Genomic DNA, 21,748 nt, shown 5'->3' with positions numbered 1-21,748 from the left:
ATCAGCTCTTCCGCACTCCCTCCCACCAATGCATCTACGAATGTGGCTGCTTCCCAAAGTCCATGAACGCTGAGAACATTTCTAGTGCTACACCAGGCATAGAAGTCTGCTACTCAATCGGATTTAAATTCCAGAAGAATTGGCCTTTGTGAGAAGCAGGATACAATTTAAAATTCAATCTCATAGCTTTCCTTTTATATTTGATATTGGAAAAACATCGAGAGATCATGAACAGCTTTAGTAATGAAGAGTTTGACTGCCATTACCTTGATGAAGGTTTTACTTCCAAGGATATTCTGGACCAAAAAATTAAGGAAGTTTCCTCTTCAGATGATAAAAACGTCATTTATGCTATGGATCTTGGAGACATCCTATTGAAGCATCCAAGAGGGCTAAAAATATCTTCCTCTGGTTACTCCCTTTTATGCAATCAAATGTAATGAATGTAATGATAGCAGAGCCATAGTGAAGTATTTAATAGCCTAAGGAGATGATTTGACTGTGCTAGTAAGACTGATATACAGCTGGTGCAGAGTCTTGGGTTGTCTTCAGAGAGGATAATCTATGCAAATCCTTGTAAATAAGTATCCCAAATAAAGTATGCTGTCAATAATGGGGTTCAGATGATGACTTCTGATAGTGAAGTAGAGTTTATGAAAGTTACCAGGGCACATCCAAAGAAAAGTTGGTTTTGTGAATTGCCACTTATGATTCCAAAGCAGCCTGTTGCCTTAGTGTTAAATTTGGTTCTACACTCAAAACCAGCAGGCTTCTTTTAGAACAGGCTAAAGAACTCAGTATTGATGTCATTGGTGTCAGCTTCCATGTGGTAAGTGGCTGTACCACCCAGAGATCTTTGTGCAAGCAATATCTGATGCCCGTTGTAACTTTGACACAGGAGCTGAGTTGGTTTTAGTATGTATCTACTTTATATCGGTGGTGGCTTTGCTGAATCGGAGGATGTGAAGTTTAAATTTGAAGAGATCATCAGGGTAATCAATCTAGCATTAGACAAGTATTTTCCATCAGACTGTGGAGTTAAAATCATAGCTGAGCCCAGGCAGATACTGCAGTGCATCAGCTTTCAGCCTTGCTGTTAATATCATTGCCAAGAATGTTGTATTAAAGAAACAGACAGGCTCTGATGATGAAGATGAAGATGAATTGAGTGAACAAACCTTTATGTATTATGTGAACAGTGGAGTATATGGCTCATTTAATTTCATCCTTTACAATCATGCACATGTAAAGTCCATGCTGCCAAAGAGACCCAAGCCAGATAAGAAGTATTATTCGTCTTGCATATGGGGACCAACATGTCATAGCCTAGATCAGATTGCTAAGTGCTGTAACCTGCCATAAATGTTTGTAGGGGACTGAATGCTGTTTGAAAACATGGGTGCTTACACTATTGCTGCTGCCTCTACCTTCAACGGGTTCCAAAAGCCAACTCTCTGCCAGCATGGCAACTCATGATCAAGAACCATGAATGTCAGTACTCTGCCTTTGTCTTGTGCTTGGTAAAGTGGAATGAAATGGCAATCAACAACCTGTGCTTCAGCTAGTATGACTGACTGTGTAGCTGGTATCTGGTAGCTGTTAGCTCCAAGTTTAGCTTGAATTAAGGGATTTGGTGGGACTATTTAATTTAATTATTACTAGTTTTGAAATGTCTTTATATGAGTAGGGTGGGATGGAACAGATGCAACAATATGGAAGACTAGACAATGAGGTCACCCTTACCTGTGATCCTATGGAAATTATTTGAAGATTTGTTTTCACTTATTTTTTATTCACTTTTCACACACGCTACTAAAAATTCACCCAGATGCTGAAGGATCGTTTGTAGCTTGTCCAGGGCCAGAATGGGTGAAAAGATTAGTTTTGTGAACTTTTTAAAAATAAAGTATCTTGACATTTTAAAAAAGTGTATATTAGGGAGCTCTGGTAGCTTAGTAATAAGAAGCTGTGCTTCACAAGATATGGCTCTTCTCGTGGGACATATTCTCTACAGCATGATGCCAAGGCCAGTGTAACAAGGCTGGCCTTGGAGCGTCTTCCAGCCACTGCTTCCCCAACATCTGGTAGAGGCTGTGGTACAACCCAGGTGCACTCACACCCTGGCCTGCTAAAGAACTACTGCCTGCCAGGTTGAGGGGCTGCAGTTTCACTGCCCAGCTGCCACCCCTACTTTTCAGTGCCAAGAGAACCCATATTACAGGTACTTTAGGAGGAGGGAAACTGCTGTCTAGCTATACCACACAGGGCCCCTTAAATTCAACTGGAAGGGACCAAGAAAACCTAAGGCACACTGACATGTCATTTCTAGAAGGGAGAATAGAATTCCTGGTTTGCCACTTAAGGGGAAATAGTGCTGTCCAGCTAGATCATGCAAGACCCTTTAAGCTTAAGCTTAAGCTAAGCTCAAGAAGGGAGCACAAATATATAGGTCCATCACAAAACATTGCTGTGCTCTAGGTCATTATAGTTACAACAACCTAATGTCTACAAAGAAAAGACTCACATAATGTCAAGAAAGCAGCAATGTGCCTCAGCCATCATGAAAAGAAAAAGAACACTTCTCCAAAAAATATACTCAATGAATACCCCAGATAGAACCAGAATATGTTGCTGTGGAGACACATGAACAGCTACAGAAAAAGATACAAATGTTGGGAGAAACAATGAAAGCCAATATGAGAGCAAATACCTTAGAGACAATAATCCAGAAGAAAAATATTGATGAGAAGCAACTTGAACAGCTATGGAAGAAAGTGAAAAAGATGGAAGAAAGAATTGATAGTATAGATAAAGAGGTATAGAACTTAAAAAATCATCACAAGACAGAGAAGATACAGCCAACACAGTACTGGAAATAACATTAAGGCATGAAAATGAAATCCAGATATCAAGATTGAAATGGTAGAAGTGTCCAACATGCTGGTAGGACAAAAATAGTAGAATTGAAGAGATGGACCAGAGAGTCAGTGAGCTAGAAAACAAGAACCTCACAGGAAACATACTAAAAGAAAAATCAGAGATGAGACATGAAGAAAACATTAGAATCATGTGGATGACATAAAAAGGAACAACATATGTATGATCAGAATTCCAAAACATGAGTATAACGGAAGTCACTGAGAAAGTTGGGTAAGAAATACTTGAAGAAAACTTCCCAGGTATTTTGAAGAATGGAGAAATCCACATTCAAGAAGCACAGTGAACACCACATAGACTAGACCCCAAAAGAAAAACATCAAGACATGTAATAGTCAAATTCTCCCAATTAAAAAATACAGACAGAATGCTAAAAGCAGCATGAGAAAAACAAAGAATCACTTACAAAGGGGAAACAATTAGATTAAGTTTTGATTTCTCAGCAGAAACCATGCGAGCTAGAAGACATTGGGATGGCATACACAAAAAGTTGAAAGAAACTATTGCCAGGCAAGAATCCTATACTCAGCAAAGTTCTCCATCAAATAAGAAGGAGAAATCAGATCCTTTGCAGAAAAGAAGTAAGATAAGGGACTTGTGAAAACAAAACCAAAACGACAAGAAATTTTAAGTCAACTCTTACACATGGAGATGCCTAAGGAAAATGGAAACAACACGAAAAGAAAATGGCAAACTGGCAAAAGTAAAACCTGGCCTGACAATAATCACACTTAATGTGAATGGTCTAAATGCACCTCTCAAAAGAAAAAGAGCAGCAAAATGGATTAAAAAACCAAAGTCCATCAATATGTTGCCTACAAGACACACATCTCAAAAAGAGAAAGACAGACCCAAAATCAAACTCTGGGGGGAAAAATATATCAAGCAAATGGCAACCACAAAAAAGCAATAGTGGCAAAACTAATCTCTAATAAAATAGACTTCAAATGAAAACTATCAAAAAATATAAGGAAAGGCACTACATACTTTTTAAAGGCACAATAGACCAAGAAGACATGACCTTGATCAACAAGACATGACCTTGATCAACATTTATGTACCAAATGTTCCTTGTTGTTATTGTCATGTGCCATTGAGTCACTTGTGACTCATAGTGACCCTGTGTACAACAGCCCTAAAGCCTGCTCTATCCTGTGCCAATCTTATTGTCTCTGACACACCTACCCCCAATATCCCAGTCACTAAAACAATCTATCTCAAGAGTCTTCCTCTCCTGCACTATGCCTTCACCCTCCCAAGCATGACATCCCTTTCCAAGGACTCCTCCTTGCAATGTGTCCAAAGTATGTCAGATGAAGCTTCAGAATCCTTGCCTCTAAGGACCAGCCTGGTCTCACCCAATCTAGGATAAAACTGTTTGTTTTCCTAGTAGTCCATTGTGTATTTAATACTCTTCTCCAGCATGATAGCTCAAAGGCATCAATTCTATCATCCCTAGTCATTGCCCAGGTTTCTGATGCACAGCAGTAATTGCAAAGATTGAGATTGTTAACAGTTTTAGTTTGCTTGGCACTACAATCAACAGTCGTGGGACCAGCAGCCAGGAAATAAAAAAGATGAATTGCATTGCTGTCAGAGACCTCTCTAAAGTACTGAAGAGCAACGATGTCAGTCTAGAGACTAAGGTGCACCTGATCCAGGCCATGGTCTTTGCAACCACATGCTATACATTGGACAGCTGCAGAAGGTCAAGGACCACAGCCTTCCATATGGATTGAAATGCAACATCAAGAAAGATTCTCACCACTGGGCCAATTGGTAGTGTCATGAAAGATGCTAAAGAGGTTGAAATTGTTAAAGGTTTGGCTTGTTTGGCTACACAATCAATACCAAATGATCGACCTGAAAAATACATTGAACACTTGAACAGACACATCACAAAAGAAGAAACTGATGCACACCCCTGTTTATTGTGGCTTTGTTCACAATATTAAAGAGTTGGAAACAATCCAAGAGTCCATCAACAAACAAATGGATAGAGAAACTGGTACATTCACACAATGGAATGGGATCTTCTAAGAATCAAATCCCTATGACATCTAAAAACTTTTCCAACAGGGTTAAAATGGAAGCCACAGACTGGGGAAAAAATATTTAGCAATGACATGTCTGATAAGGGACTTATATCTGGAATTTATAAAATACTCGAGCACCACAACAAGATAAAGGTAAACAACCCATTTGAACAATGGGCACAAGATATAAACAGATATTTCACCAGAGAAGACATTCAGATGGCTAACAATCACATGAAGAAATGTTCAAAATCCCTAGCTCTAAGACAAACACAAATCAAAGCAGCTATGAGATATCATTTTATCCCAGTAAGAAAAGCAAAATATAACAGAACAGCAAACAGCAAATGCTGGCAAGGTTGTGGAGAAACTGGAACCCTTATTCACTGCTGGTGGACATGTAAAATAGTGCAACCACTATGGAAGGCAATATAGAGCTTCTCAAAAAGTTGCAAATAGAGATACCATTTGACTCAGCAATTCCACTACTGGGAATATACACCAAAGAAACCATTACCGCTACCCAAGCAGATATGTGCATACCCATGTTTATCATGGCTTTGTTCACAAAAGCAAAGAGTTGGAAACAATCCAAGTGCCCATCAACAAACAAATGGATGGAGAAGCTGTGGTATATTCACACAATGGAATACTATGCTACATTGAGAAACAAGGAACCCATGAAATATTACATAAAATGGGTGGCCCTGGAGGACATAATGCTGAGTGAAATATCTCAGTCACAAAAGGACAAATACTGTATAGTGCCACTGTTGCAAAACGGGACAGACCTCAGGATTGGAGACAGATTGAGAAAGATGAGATAAATTATGTATACTTCATTGAAACAGATGAGGGAGTGAACTCTTTAAAAGTGATATATGATTAAGTATTATTGTCATGACAGGAATCCAGAATGAAGGCTGCATAGTGGAATGGACTTGCAGGGAGGTATTATATAACAATAAAAACATTTTTCTTTTATTTTTTCAAAATGAAGGCTGCATAGTGGAGTGGACTTGAGGGGAGGAACTGTATAACAATGAAAGATTTTTTTTTTTACTTTTCAAAGAGAAGAGTGAACTGGGGGAAGGTTGGGCAGGGAAAAATGTGCAACAATGAATGAATAGAAATCCAAAGTCTCTGTAAACTTTCATGAAAATTAATTTTACAAAAAAAGGAAAGATAAGAACTCATACATTGTTGATGGGATTTTAGAATGGTACAACCACGTAGAAAGGCAGTTTGGTGTTTCCTCAGAAAGCTGAACATCAAAATTCCATATGACCCAGCTATTCCACTGCTTGGAATATACTCCATGAAAATGGTAACTGAGGCACAAATTGAGATTTGTACAGCAATATTCATAGCAGCCTTATTCACCATAGCAAAACATGGAAACATTCCGGATGTCCAACCAAAATGGAATGGATAAAGAAATTATGGAATATTCACATGATGGAATACTATGTAGCACGCAGGAGCAACTATTTTGTAAATCACTATCTAACTTGGGAGGGATTAGAGAGCATTATGCTAAGTGAACTAACTCAGTCCTATAAGGATAAATATTGTATAAGACCATTATTGTAGAACAAGTATGAGGATTCAGGGGGAGGGGAGTAGAGGGATGAGGATAGGTGGGAGGGAGTCATAATCATAGTGTTGCACAACTTGATGGGTGGAGGGAGGCAGGGGTGAAGGAAATGGGAAAAATCTGGTGTGGAAAATAATGTATATGAACTTTGTAGATAAACCAGTATAAAATAATTTTAAAAAATGCAATGTAAGGAAAAAAGAAGAAGAAACTGCAGTAGTTCCCAAAGAAACAGGATACAAATCTTTTAGCTGCTCTGTGGGAGATGATGGGCAATATACTCCTATGCGATTAACTGCCTTAGAAAACCCATACAGGATCAACTATGGATCAGTTCTGACTTGACAGTACACAAAACTTCATATTAAACTCTAAGAAGAGAAAGGATGTTGCCCTTTTTTTCCCTAAAGAGGCTGGGATGTCAGGCCTAGACTAAGGTCAAGAGGGAGAATGAAGGGTTCAAAGAATACAACATGTCAACAAAGGGAGTGAAAGGCCTCACCCACCTGGCTTGCACCATCAACCACAATAGCTGATGTTTTGTCCCTTCTCTCCCTGAAGATCCCATCTATAAAAACCTGCCCCACTCTACCCTGAGTGCAGTTTTCCTGGGCTCTCCAGACCAAGGAATCTTGCCCAGGAGCCCCTTTAATAGAGCTGCTTTAAGCTTTCAAAAAGAAAAAGGTGTAATTAAGCACCACATTCAGAATAGTGGTTACCTAGAGAGGGAGGGTATATGGAAACAAAAGACATTAGCATCAAGTTTATTGTTAATGCTTTGCTTCATTAGGTGGTATGTATGTGTATGTGTGTGTGTGTGATTTTAAAACTAAGCATAAGTATCATGAAAATGTGAATTGTTTTGATTTGTGTTTATTATGTTTTGAAATCTCTTTCACACACACACACACACACACACACGAAGAGAGATGGAAATAGAGAGAGACATCCTATCTAATGAAACAAAACATTGCCAATCAACTTGATGCTGATGCCATTTGGTTCCATATACTCTTCCTCTTCAAGCAACCAGTATTGTAAACTTCGTCATTCCTTTGCTTTCTTAAAGTTTTAATATACTTTTTGGTATTTCTTTGAACCTAAGATAAATGGTGTCATTTTAGACAGTTATATGATAATGATGTCTCAAAATATCATTCACTTAAATCACATGTCTTCTTTACTACAAATATTTTTCAGATAGATAGCTTCCCTCTCATACTATACTGTGTTCTCAATAAATTTTATTGCATTGATTTTGGACCCTACCCTAAACTGTTTACAGTTAGTTTGGGTCTGTTTCAATCATGTTTCAAGCATATTAGGTCTCCTATTTGGAGCTGTGTTTTCTCTCAAAAAATCTTCTAATAAGATTTTTCTCTGGTGTCCTAGTGACAAGAAGCTGCTCTGCAATCCTAAAGGCACATGGTTCAAGTTCACCAGCTGATATACAAGAGAAAGATGTGTAATCTCCTCCTGTGTGTTTAATTGTCTCTGAAAGCCCACTGGAACGTCAGCATTGGGTCGGTTTCAACTCTATGGTACTCAACAACAACAAAACAGTATAACAATATGTTACTATTTGTTGTTGTTGTTACTATTTAGATGATAAAAATATAAAAAGTAGATATCAAGAACATATGTTACTGTTAACTTCAACCTTGAATGGCTTTTTGGTTCAATTTATGTGTTACTTTGCTTGAAGTTCTCTTTATCATTCCCCTTCTGAAATTGTTTATTTACTTATCTCCCTCACCAGCTAGACAGTAATGTGTCTAGTGAAGGAACAAAGCCTAATTAAATTTTGTATTTTTTTGGGGCAGTCACAATTCTTGGCACTAACCAGCATGCAATGATTATTTATTGACTGTATAAGCTTCCTTCAGAAGGACATGCAAAAGATAAATAAGATGGTAATACAGTAGAAGAATAAAGGACCAGTAAATTGGGAAAATTTTAAGATAGACTTAACAATATTAATCTACCTTTCAACTCACTGGCATGTAGTTGATCCTGGCCTATTGTAACACTTTATAAAATTTATAAAGTAGGCTGTAAATCTTTATAGAAAGAAATTGCCCATCTTTCTTCTTCTGAACAGCTGGTAGGTTCAAACCACTGACCTTTTGGTTAACATTCGATACATTATGCTCTAAATCACCAAGTGTCTTTATTATACCTTTAAATAATTCCTATTACAGAAATTTAGATAGTCAATAAAACTAAACCTTACACTGAGCCTCCAATTTAAGTTTGGAATTTCTACAAAATTGTTAATGGTAGTGTTAGGTGCCATCAAGGTGAGTATGACTCCTAACATCACTGAACAACAGTCCTGAACCCAGACCTAACAGAGGACCTTTGCCTTGAAAGGAAATAAGAGATATTATTTTAAATGTAATAAAATAGGTCTGTCTTCTCTAATATTATGTCCGTTTCTAAATAGTTCAGTGTGATTTTAAATGAACTGGAGGTACTATCTGATTTTTTCACTACTAATGGTTACCCTTGGAAGGAGGAGTGGTATCCACTTCCATAATAGCTTGCCTCTGGAAACCCTATGAACCTGGAGAGATGATGAAAGGCACCCAAGCGCCGAGGACTCTCCTTCATAGGGTCACTATGAGTCGCCTGAGACTCCACGGCACTTAACAACAACAATGGTTACCCAGCCTGGAAGCAGGAGCGGCATCCACTTCCGAAATGGTTTGCCTCCGGAAACTCTATGTACGAACAGTGCTCAGGCCTTTTGCTCATAGGGTCACTATAAGTCCTCTACGACTCCATGGCACCTAACAACGATGACATAGAGAGAGCTATGTTGGCCTAGGGGACAGAAAGTTATGCTACCAAGCCGAGGGTGGGTGATTTTAATCTGCGGCCCTTGGCCGGGCTTCCTGTCAAACATTCTTCTAGGTGGTATAGCACTGGTCTGTGGGGTGCTGTATAGAAGTAACTCGTGTTTGCTGTGATGCTGAACACTGGGACACTGAAGTGCCAAACGTGGTAATAGTTACCCATAGTGGACAGTGTTGGCTGGAGCTTCCTTACTAAAACAAGCCTGGAAGTAGGAGCGGCATCCACTTCCGAAATGGCTTGCCTCCGGAAACTCTATGTACGAACAGTGCTCACGCCTTTTGTTCATAGGGTCCCTATGAGTAATCTACGACTCCACAGCACCTAACAACAACAACAACAACAGTGGTTACCCATGGTGGACAGTGTTTGGTGGAGCTCCTCGATTAAAAAAAAACTTGGAAACAGGAGCAGCATCCACTTCCAAAATAGCTTGCCTCTGGAAACTTTAGAAACGCTAAAAGTTATACAAGTGTTCAGGTCTTTTGTTCATAAGGTTGCTATGAGTCGTCTACAACTCAACAGCACTTAACAATGACAGCAACAACAATTGTTTTAAGTGCTACTGACTCAATTCTTACTCACAGTGATCCTATATAAACCAGAACAATAGAACAAGATCCTGTCTGGACCGTCATCATCCTTATAGTTTCTGTTGTGCTATGTCTATTCTTACAGTCACTCTGTCAGTATATTTCAGTGAAGTCTTCCCTCTTTTTCTCTGACACTTTATCAAGCACAATGTCATTCCTCAGGGAATTGAACTTTCTGATGTCATTGTTATTGTTGTTGTTAGGTTCCACTGTGTCTAGTATGACTCAGAGGGAACATATAAACATCTGAATCCTGTCCTACCCTGTATTATTCTTATAGTCTCTGACATACTTAATTTTGTTTCCATAGTTACTGTGTCTGTCCATCTCATTAAGGGTCTTCCTAACTTTTGCTGACCCTTTCTAAGCATGATTGCCCTTTCCTAAAGAATAAATAATAAGAAATAGCCTTTCCTAACAATGTGTCCAGAACACTTGGTTTCTCATGTGAAATCTATATTCAGACCAGGAAACAGTTCTCAGAACAGGGCAAGGAAACAATGTACGGCTCAAAATCAGGAAAGGAGTAGACCAGGGATGCATCCTGACTATACCTTTCAAATCTATATGCTTTAGATTATATCTATTATATTTATAATCAAGAGGCTGGGCTTTATGAGGAGGAATGTGGCAACATGTTTAGAAGAAGACTCATCAACAACCTTCCATATGTGGATGGCACAACCTTGCTTCATGAAACTGAGGAGGACCTAAAGTGCTTACTTCAGAAAATCAAGGATTGTAGTCTTCAATATGGATTGAAGCTCAACATCAAGAAGACAAATATTCTCACCACTGGACCAATTGGCAGCATCATGATAGATGGAGAAGATATTAAGGTTGTTAACAATTTTAGCTTGCTAGGTTTCACAATTAACAATTTTGTCACCAGCACTCAGGAATCAAAAGATGAATTGCTCTTGGAAAATCTGTCAGGGAACACTCCAGAGTATTGAGGAGCAACGACGTCAGACTATAGACTTAGTTGTGCCTAATTCAGACCATGTTCTTCACAATTACTTACTGGCATCAGAGAGCTGGACAATGACTGAGGATGATAGAAGAAGAATAGATGCCTTTGCGTTGTGGTGACGGAAAAGAATATTAAATATATCATGGATTTCCAAGAGAACAACCAGGCCTATCTTGGAGAGGATGAAAACAAGTTTCTCCTTGGAAGCAAAGATTTTGAAGCTCTATCTCACATACTTTGGGCACATGGCCAGGAAGGACCTATCCATGGAGAAGGATATTAAGCTTGGAAGGGTAGAGGAATAGTGCAGGCAGAGGAAGACCTGGGATGATATGGTTTGACACGGAACTGGGGTAATAGGGTAGATGTGTCAGAGTCAGCAAGACTCGATCAAGATAGGGCAGGCTTCAGAGCTATCGTACATAGGGTTCCTGTGAGTTTCAGGTGACTCAATGGCAGATAAGAGCAACACATACAAAGTATGTGAGACAGAGCTTCAATATCCCTACCTCAAAAGAGCATCTGGCTGCACATTCCCTAAGACATATCTGTTCTGTTGGTGATCCAGGGGATATTCAGTACTGTTCTGTGACCCCATAACTCTAAGACATTAATTCTTGTTATTTCATTTTCATTTCCTGTCCAGCTCTCATGGAAATAATAGAAAAGATGATGAGTTGGATCAGGTGTACCTTGGTCTTTAAAATCATTTCATTGTTCTTTGGATCTTTGAGAGGTCCTTGACAACAAACTAATACACAGTATCTCCTGATTTCTTGATTGCTGGTACCAAGGGGTTTGAGCGTGGATTGAAGTAAGATGAAATCATTGACAACATCAGTATTTTCTACATCTATAATGATGCAGCCTATTGATACAGTGGTGAGGATGTTTGTCCTCTTGATACTGAGATGAAATCCATCCAGAAGGCAGTAGTCTTTGTTCTTCTGCAGTAAGTTCTCCGGTTCTGCTCACTTTCAGTAGCAAGTTTTTCAGGTTCTGCTCAATTTTTCAACTGTATCGTCTGCATAATATAGGATGTTGATGAGCCTTCCTCTAGTCCTGATGCCACACTCTTCTTCACAAAGTCCATCTTCCAGAATGATTTGCTTAAAATAAAAATAGGTCTGGAGTAAGAATACAGCCTGAAACACACCCTTCATGATCTTAAACCATGCAGTATTTCCCTGTTCTGTTCAGACAACAGCTTTTTCATCTAAGTAGTTATTGTATAAGCACAACTAAATGTTCTGAGATTCTCATTCTTTTCAGCCATAATTAGCTATGATCAACACAAATTCCTACTCAAAATCAATAGAACAAGTAGATATTCTTATGATATTCTCTGCTTTCAGTCAAGATACATTTAATATCAGTCATTATATCCTTGGTGCCACAGTCTCTTCTAAATACAGCTTGAACTTCTGGCAGTTTTCTGTCAATGCACTATTATGGCCGAATGTTTTATGGTCTTCAGTGGTATTTTGCTTGCATGTGATATTAATGATGTTGGTCAATAATTTCCACATTCTGTTGAATCTCTTTTATTGAGAATGATGTGTTACTTTAAGCATATTAACTGCTGTCTCCTAGATTAGAATAATCTTAATGTGTCCAGTTGTGACTATTTCTAAATATACTTGTTTGTCATACTGTAATGGCTTTCATGTGCTGTGATAGTAGAAGCTATGTCATTATTTCAATTACCAGCAGAGCTGTGATGAACAGGTTTTAATGGATCTTCTAGAATTACAGACTAAGAGGCATGACTGACTGAAAAATTTACTTCTGAAACATATGGTCAGTGCAGAACATCCATCTATAGCAGCAGAACATTGCCTATTATTTGATGGGAGATAGCCCTTAAGGTTGGGAGGCACAGAACATACATCCAGGAAAGGGCTGCCTCCTCAGAGTGGTTGTGCTGTTATGTGCCATCAAGTCAGAAACAACTCACAGCTTACCCTGAAGCAGGTTTCAGAGGCTATAAATTGCACAGATTAAAAACTAAATTATTTAAAATTTTATAAGATATGTGTCTGGATTGTATCCTCTCTACATACCTATTTTGTATGTTAAGCAAATTATTCAAGAAGCTGGATTCTACGAAGGTCAACCTTCAATATGGATTGAAGCTCAATATCAAGAAAACAAAGATTCTCACTACTGGGCTGATTGGCAGCATCATAATGGAAGCTGAAGAGATTGAGATTGTTCACAGTTTGGGTTTGTTTGGCTCCACAGTCAACACTCTTGGCACCAGTGGCCAGGAAATCAAAAGACTTACTGCGATGGGAAAGTCTACTGTTAGAGACCTCTCCAAAGTACTGTAGAACAATGATGTCACTCTGGAGATGAAGGTGTACCTGATACAGTCCATGGTCTTTCCAAGCACTTGTTATGTGTCAGAGAGCTGGACAATGGCTAGGGATGATAGAAGGAGAATTGATGCCTTTGAGCTGTGGTGTTGGAGAAGAGTATTGAATATAACATGGACTGCTAGGAAAACAAATAGGTTTGTGCTGGAGAGGGTGAAGCCGGATTGCTCCTTGGAGGCAAGGATTCTGAAGGTTTTTCTGACATACTTTGGACATGTTACAAGGAGGGACCAGTCCTTGGAGAGGGACTTTATTCTTGGGAGGGTGGAGGGACAGCATAGAAGAGGAAGACCCTAGATAAGATGGATTGATTCAGTGGATGGGGTAATGGGGGTAGTTGTGTCGGAGATGGTGAGATTGACACAGGATAGGGCAAAGTTTAAGGCTGTTGTAACATAGGGTCACTATGTATGGGAAGCCAAACTTAATACCAAATATAAGAAAACCCTTGTTCAGGAATTGAAGGAATTACAGATTTATAAGTTAGGATTTCTCTTGTGGTAGATCACAGAAACTGAGCCATTTGTTCCCTGCAGACAGGAGATAGCTAGGGGCCCCCTACAGAGGGAATGTTACTTCCTGAGCTACAGTTCACCCTGAGGCATCAAGGCAATCCTTAAGGGTACACCAAATTCTTGCATTTGCGAACTCCTCCCTCCTGAGTCAAAGGGAAGGTTTTCAATAAAAAGAGCTTGGCTTCATTTACAAGGAATTCCTTTTATGATTTACTTCCTCCTCCCCCCATTATCAATAAATACACAGAGAAACATGACTTGGGGTCTTCAGTCCAGAACTGCTGTCCCCCTGTTTCATGCTCTCTGCTCTATCTCATTCCTGGCTTTTTGTCTCATTATTAATAATTATAAAATTACTTTACCCTCGGTCTGCAACAACTATGAGTCACAGGTGACTCGATGGCACATAACAACAATAACAACATGGGTCCTTACTGCCAAGAGAGCAAACATGGAGAGGGTGGAATGAGGTTGCTCCTTGGAGGCAAGGATTTTGAAGCTCCATCTCACATACTTTTGAGTATGTTGCCAAGAGGGACCCATCCTTGGAGAGGTAGTACATCATACTTGGTACGGTTGAGGGACAACATAAGAGAGGAAGACCCTGGATGAGATGGATTAATTTAGTGACTGGGGTAATGGCGGTAGGTGTGGTAGAGACAATTGAATTGGCTCAAGATAGAGCAGGGTTCAGAGCTGTAATACATAGGGTCGCTATGAGTCCTAAGTGACTCAATGGCACACAACAACAATAACAACAACAACATGAGTTCTTGATCAAACTCTTTGTGAATGGTACCTGGGCATCATCCCACTCTCTAGTTTCATGGAAAAGAAGATAATAGTACACAGAAGCAGTCAGTCCTGTTTTCCATTTCCTTATCATTTTTTCTTGGTTTTCCTTCTTCTTCCTTTTGTTTCCAGCAAATAGAAACCAATTTTACCTTAGATATAGTTTCTAAGCAAGATTTTTTAAAATAAAATTCATAGTAAAAGCTCTTATTTTGTAATCAGAAATATATACTTTAAGTAGAGCAAGACTATATTTAAGTGGGAGCTCTGGTGTCTTAGTGGTAATGAGTCGTGCTGGCAATCCAAAGGTACATGATAGCAAGCCATGTGCTGCCCTGCAGGAGAAAGAAGGCCAGTCTCTGAAACGCTGCCGAAGGGTCAGCTATTAGCTGATTAGAACGCCATAGTACATAATAACATGTTTACACTGAAACTTCCTTAATTCTTTAATCCTTATTGTTATTCATTCATTCATTCATTCTATGTTTTAAGCATATACATTGTGCAATATTATTTCTATGACATACAGATCAGATACAAAGATAATACAATTTATAATATAATTGAAGAATGGGATAACAAATAATTAGATGTCATAGGTTTCATGGGTACAATCTTGAATGATCAAACATCAAAAGAAGATGGAAAGAATACATAGAATCACTATGCAAAAAGAGTAACTCACACTGACATATTCAAGAAGTTCTATATGAACAAGAGCCAATGGTGATGAAGTTCATGCTGTATTGAAGAAGGCATAGGCAAAAAATAATGTGCCATGAATCGATAGAATGCTAACTGACATGTTTCAACTAGCAGATGCAGCCCTGTTTGTGCTCACTAGTTTATGCCAGGAAATGTAGAGGACAACTACCTGGCTAATTAATTGGAAGATACATATTTGTCCCCATTCCCAAGAAAGATGATCTGACAGAATGTAGAAATTCTCAAACAATATCATTAATATCTCATGAAAACAAAATATTGTTGAAGAACATTCAAAAAAGGCTAGAATAATACATTGACAGGAAACTACAAGAAGTTTAAGCTAGCTTTAGAAGAGGCCATGACACCAGGGATGTAATTGCTGATGTCAGTTGGATCCTGGTTGAAAACAAAGGAAACCAGAAGAATTTCTATTTGTTTAATTAACTATGCACAGACATCTGAAGGTATGTATCATTATAAAATATGGTTAACATTGAGAAGAATGTGAATCTCAAAACATTTAATTGTGCTCATATAAAATCTATAGCTAGCCCAATAATTTATTGTCCAAATGGACTAAGCCAACAATGCATGGTTTAAAATGAAGAAAGATGTGTGTTAGGTTTATAACCTTTCTTCATACATATTCAATCGGTATGCTGAGCAAATATTCATAAAGTTGGACTCTATGAAGAAGAATGTGGCATCAGGATTTGAAGAAGCCTCTGCATAACAACTTTGTGGTTGAAAGTGAGAAGGGTATAAAATGCTTCTACACCTTTCTTTATGGATTCTATCTCAACATCAAGAAAATAAAGGTCCTCCCCACAGGACCAACAATCAACATTATGACAGATGAAGAAAGGACTGAAGCTGTAAATTATTTCATCTTCTTTGAATAAAAATTAAAAAAAGTCAACCCCCTTAATACCAGCAGCCAAAAATTTAGGAGACATAGTGCATTGAGCAAGTCTGCTGTCAGGGACCTCTCCAAAATGCTGAAGAGCAATGACATCAGTTTGAAGAGTATGGTGTGCCTGATTTAGGCCATGGTATTCTTAACCACCTGCTATGCATCAAAGAGCAGAACAATGAATAAGGATGACAAAAGAAGAATTAATTCTTTTGAGTTGTGGAGCTGGAGAACAGTACTGACTATCCCATGGTCTTCCGAAAGAACATATATATCTTGGATGAAGTTTCCTTGGAGACAAAGATGGAGAAATGTCTTTCTTTTTCATACTTTAGACATGTGCGTAGGTGAAGCTATTCCTTGGAAAGGGACATCATGCTCTGAAAGACAGACTGACGGTCAGTGAAGGAGAATAAGACATCCCACAAGATAGATTGACACAGTGACTTCAGCAGTGTGTCAGAGAAGATGACGATGGCACAGGCAGGAGGGTTTCAGGTCAGCTGTTCATAGGGTTGTCATGAGAAGTAGTCAACTTACGGCACCTAATGATAAGAACAATACAGATGAGAACAATATTAGAACAACTAACAAGAGTAACACAGATGACAATAATATTTTCTTAAAGCTGTGTTTCATAACTTAATATCTGACTTAAGAAATATAGCAGCAGAAAGCATGAAGTTAATTAATTAATCAGTAAGCTTTTAAGGATAGATCCCGAAGATGCCGTGGAATGAAGGCTATCTGGTGATGTAAATTAAATCTTGACTGAAAGCAGACAATACCAGAAAGATGTTTACTTGTGTTTTATTGACTATGCAAAGGTATTCAACTGTTTTCATCCTAATAAACTATGGATAACATTGAGAATAATAGGAATTCCAGATCATGTAAGTGTGTTCATGTGAAATCACTATATAAACCAAGGAAAAAAATCATTGGAATAGAACAAGGAGGAAATAGAGCATATTCACAATCCACAAAGATGTTTGTCAGAGATATCTCCTTTCTGAATACCTATTAAATTTTCATGCTGAGCAAATCATTCAAGAAGACAGACAATATAAAGAATGTGACACCAGGATTGAAGGAAGACTTATTAGCAACCTATGGTATAGACAACCTTGCTTACAGCAAGTAAAGAAGACTTAAGTACTTACTGAAGAAGAGCAAAACCATTTATACGGATTATAAATCAACACCAAGTGCAGCTGACACATGGTCGCTGCTCCATAAGAGCTTACTGTTCCAAATAACTTGTGAAGAGGCTTAGTTCAGAATCAGGACTGGTTTAATGGTCATTTGGCCAGGGTAGGCAAGCCAAATTTTGAGCTCAGGACAGAGCTCGGCTTGATTTAATTCTTTGTTGTCACTGTTTTGATGTTCTCAACAACCTTGTTACTGAACTTTTATTTTATAGATGAAGTTCTATTGGATAACATAACATAAGTGTAAGCAGAATTATGCAAAATATGTGTGCCTGCTCCTTATGTTCCATTTGCAGTTAATATTTTCCATGTCACATTAGCAAAGAATTCTAGTGGGCCTGGGATACCTGAAATTGAGCAATATTTAAAGGATGGCAAAATGGTAAGCACGTCACATCTAAGAGTAAAGAAATGAAACGGGACATCTGACAGTCTTGAAAGGCCACATTTTACTTTTAATACAAACTTCTCCCCAAGGCAGAGAAAAGACATTCATGTTCCATGAAGTATGACTGAACAAAGAATGCTAACATATATTTGCTTACTCATAATAGTCTTGTATTGGCCAAATACTAATGCTGAAACTGATAATAGAAGGAAATGGAAAGATAGAAAAATATATCTTTTCCTTTAAGTAATTTCTTGCTCTTCAGTAGGCTGAAGGTAGAGCGTGATAGCAGAATATCAAAAAGCAAAAGAAAAACATTTCACTTACTAGTGTACAAATTTTCCATTTACCAGATAAAAATAAGGTGCATATGCATGTATGAGCTCTGAGATATGAAATGTATCAATTGGTGATTCCACATATGAGTCAAATGCTTTTAAACTTGCATTTAATTCTACTACTTCAAATATAAATATAAATGGCAAAGTTCATTCTATTTATTTATAATATGAAATTTCTTTACTGTTAATGTGGAATTAGTAGTAACTGCATGTGATAATGGAACACAGTGATGATTAAAAGAAATGCCCTATCCTGTATGTTCAATAAAATTACTTACTAAAAATAACCACCCTACTCAAAGGACTTAGGTAAGAGTCAGAGACAGTGCTTACCTATGATGAGGCTAGAAAAATACTCTCCAAATTCCCATTGTTTTCCTCATAAATGAGTAACTGAATTGACTGTCCTTACTTATTTATTCAACGGAAACAAATTATATGCTAACCAAAACTTATCTAAGCTTCTCTACTTTCTCCAAGTCCATGAACTTTGGCTCGTACAGTTTCATTCAATATAATATCTCCAATTCTGGTGCTCTACTGGTAAGGAGCTACATTGCAAATGTGAAGGCACATGGTTTGAATCCTCCAGCTGCTCCACGGAGAAAAACAGGCCTCTGGTGCAATTTATTGACTCTGAAAATCCATTAGAGAGTTAGCTGCGGATTGGTTCCAACCCAATGGTACTTGGCAACAAAAATAATAGGCTAACTTCAGAGCATAGCATTCTAATTTACTATTACATAAGGTCACCTACTCCTACAACTACTTCACACAAATTTTCTCCTTTGCCCTTATTTATCTCAGTTTCTAAAAAAGAAGAATGATTTTTCTCTATGCTTAGAGATATCGGCAGGTCTTCTAGTCAAAATGTTCTCCACATTGTAGTATTTGCCCTATCCCACAACCACAATAGTGTCTTTCCCTCTGAATAAAATATCTTACAGTCTGTACAAAGAACAGGTCTGTCTTAGAAGTATAGTCAGAATGTTCCTTCAAAGCAAAACAGGGGAAATTTCTGCTCATATTCTTTGTGAATGTTATCAGGAAGTATCAGTCTCTGGAAAAAGACAGACATTATTCTTGGTAAAGGAGAAATTGGCGAAAAAGAAGAAAACCCTAAATGAGATAGACAGATTGACACGATGGCTGCAGCATAGGCTTAAGCACAGTGGTGATGGTGCGGATGGCTCCACTGGGCATTATTTCATTATGTTATACATACAGGCTCACTATAGTTGAAGTCTTTTTATGGTCACCTAAAACAAAATATTGAACACACTATGGACCGCCAACCCTGCCGCCTTAAAACCTAGGCCAAGCCTGCCTTGCCTGGCTCCTGGAGGCAGAGTAGTCCTTCATGTCCGAAAACTGCCACAACACCCGCCCAAACAGCACCATGCTCTCTGTGGTAACCAGGCCATAGCAACCGTGGGCAGAGCAAACCTGGGAGAACATGGCCACCTCCTTCTGGGCTTGAAGCCTTGTGCTGCTGCCTAACTAGGCCAAGCCTGGCTGCCCTCGGGCAAGGCTTTCATTGTTTTTGTTCAGACATTCCTCTAGGTCGTATAGCCCTGATGTGCAAGTTACTGGGGTCACTTGTGGTTGCTGTGAGGCTGAATGCATTAATGGTTGGCTACCCAATGCAGACTGAGGTGGGGTGGAGCTCCCCGATTAAAACAAACTTGGATGGACGAGTGGTATCCACTTCCATAATAGCTTGCCTCCAGAAACCCTATGAACCTGGAGAGAGGATGAAAGGCACCCAAGCATCGAGGACTCTCCTTCATAGTGTTGCTATGAGTCGCTGCAACTCCAAGGCACTTAACAACAACAACAACAACCTGCACTGCCAAGGGAACAAACAAGTCTATCCTGGAGAAAGTGAAATCAGGTTGCTTTTTGGAGGAAAGGATCTTGAGACTCTGTCTCACATGCTTTGGGCATATTGCCAGGAGGGACCAGTCATTGGAGAAGGACATCAAACTTGGAAGGGTGGAGGAACAGCTCAAGAGAGGGAGACCCTGGATGAGATGGATTGACACAGTGACTGTGACAATGGGAGAGTGTCAAGAGATGGAAGAGGTTAGCTCAGGACTGGGCAAGGTTCAAAGTCATTGTTCATAAGGTTACCATGAGTTTAATCAACTCAGCGCACATAAGAACAGTCACAACAATCAAGTCAGGGTTTTTTCATTTTCCATTGCTTAAAATAACATGAAAGTGTAAATTCTTTAAAATGTTAAGTTGAAAGAGAGATTTTGTGTGGAGGAAAAAAAACCTCTACATTTTAGTGTTTTGTTTGTTTTTATTTGAATGAAAGTTTACAAATCATACTGGTTTTTAATGTAATTGTTTATGTGTATTTTTTACCACATATGTAGCAGTTGCAGTAGAGAACTAACCCATAGCTGACCCTCCCGCAGGTTTCCAGAAGCAGTCGATCACAAGGAAAGAGATTGCCCGTCCTTCTCCCGCGAAGCAGCTTGTGGCCTCAAACTGCATGTCTCTGGGATTTCAGCACAGCTTCTTGCCGGTGGGCCACCAGAGCTCCCTATTCCATGAAGTGGTGGTGTTGTGTGCCACAGAGTCAGAACTGACCCATAGCTGACCCTCCAACATGTTTTCAGAGGCTGTTAATTGCACGGGAGGAGATTGCCCATCTTTCTCCCACATAGCAATTGCTTAATGCAGTTAATTCATGACAATATTTGCCTAACCCTTTAATGTATATTCTTTTCCCCTTCACCAAGCTTATAGCTTTATTAATTTTTACTCCATTCTCCCTCCCTTCCCATAACTGATAAAATTCTAAGAATGATTTTATCTGTGTATAATCCTTTCCTTAGCTTTTTATAATAATATTCTCATACTATAATAATCCTTTTGTAAATGACTTGTTATATTTAATTTGATGCCCTCTACATGCATCCATGTGGTGGTGGTGGTGGTGGTGTTGATTGCCTTAGAGTTGAGCATGACTCATAGCGACTCTATGAACCAAAGGCCTGAAAACTTTCTTTAACTATGGACATTTATCAAAGTTCATAGAGTTTCCGGAGATATGCTCTGTCTTAAACTGGGAGCTCCACCAAACACTGCCCACCATGGGTAACCGTTATGGCATCTGATACCTCAGTGGCACAAGGTTCAGCATCACAGCCACCCCAGGTTACTTCAGTACAGCATATTGATGGAAGTAAATTATTTTTTTTAAAACAAAAACTCATTGCCATTAAGTCAATTCTCAGTTAGTGTTCCTTCATTAGGAGGCTGAGGCTATAAACCTTAATGAGAGAAGACTGCCCATCTTTTTCTTGCAGAACCACTAGTGAATTTGAACCAGCAGAGAGCTAAAACCTTCTGGTTAGCAAGGCAACATGTTAAAGATTGTGTCACTAGAGCTCCTGATTCCACAGTCATCTTCAATTCCAGCCTCCTAGCTGGTCTGTTCTGCATATAGATTGAAAAGGTATAGAGATAGGATGCATCCCTGGCATACACCTTTCC

At 38.8% G+C, this 21,748-nt stretch overlaps 1 pseudogene; it reads left to right on the top strand.

Moving 5' to 3' along the window:
* The first annotated feature begins 227 nt into the window (after positions 1–227).
* On the top strand, positions 228–1,476 carry LOC102853994 (annotated as a pseudogene).
* Positions 1,477–21,748: the final 20,272 nt, after the last annotated feature.

The sequence above is a fragment of the Elephantulus edwardii genome, unplaced genomic scaffold (assembly GCF_000299155.1).
Source record: "Elephantulus edwardii isolate Elephantulus edwardi_28Jun2011 unplaced genomic scaffold, EleEdw1.0 scaffold00373, whole genome shotgun sequence".
Taxonomy (NCBI): domain Eukaryota; kingdom Metazoa; phylum Chordata; class Mammalia; order Macroscelidea; family Macroscelididae; genus Elephantulus; species Elephantulus edwardii.
This window is presented reverse-complemented; position numbering and strand designations above follow the sequence as displayed.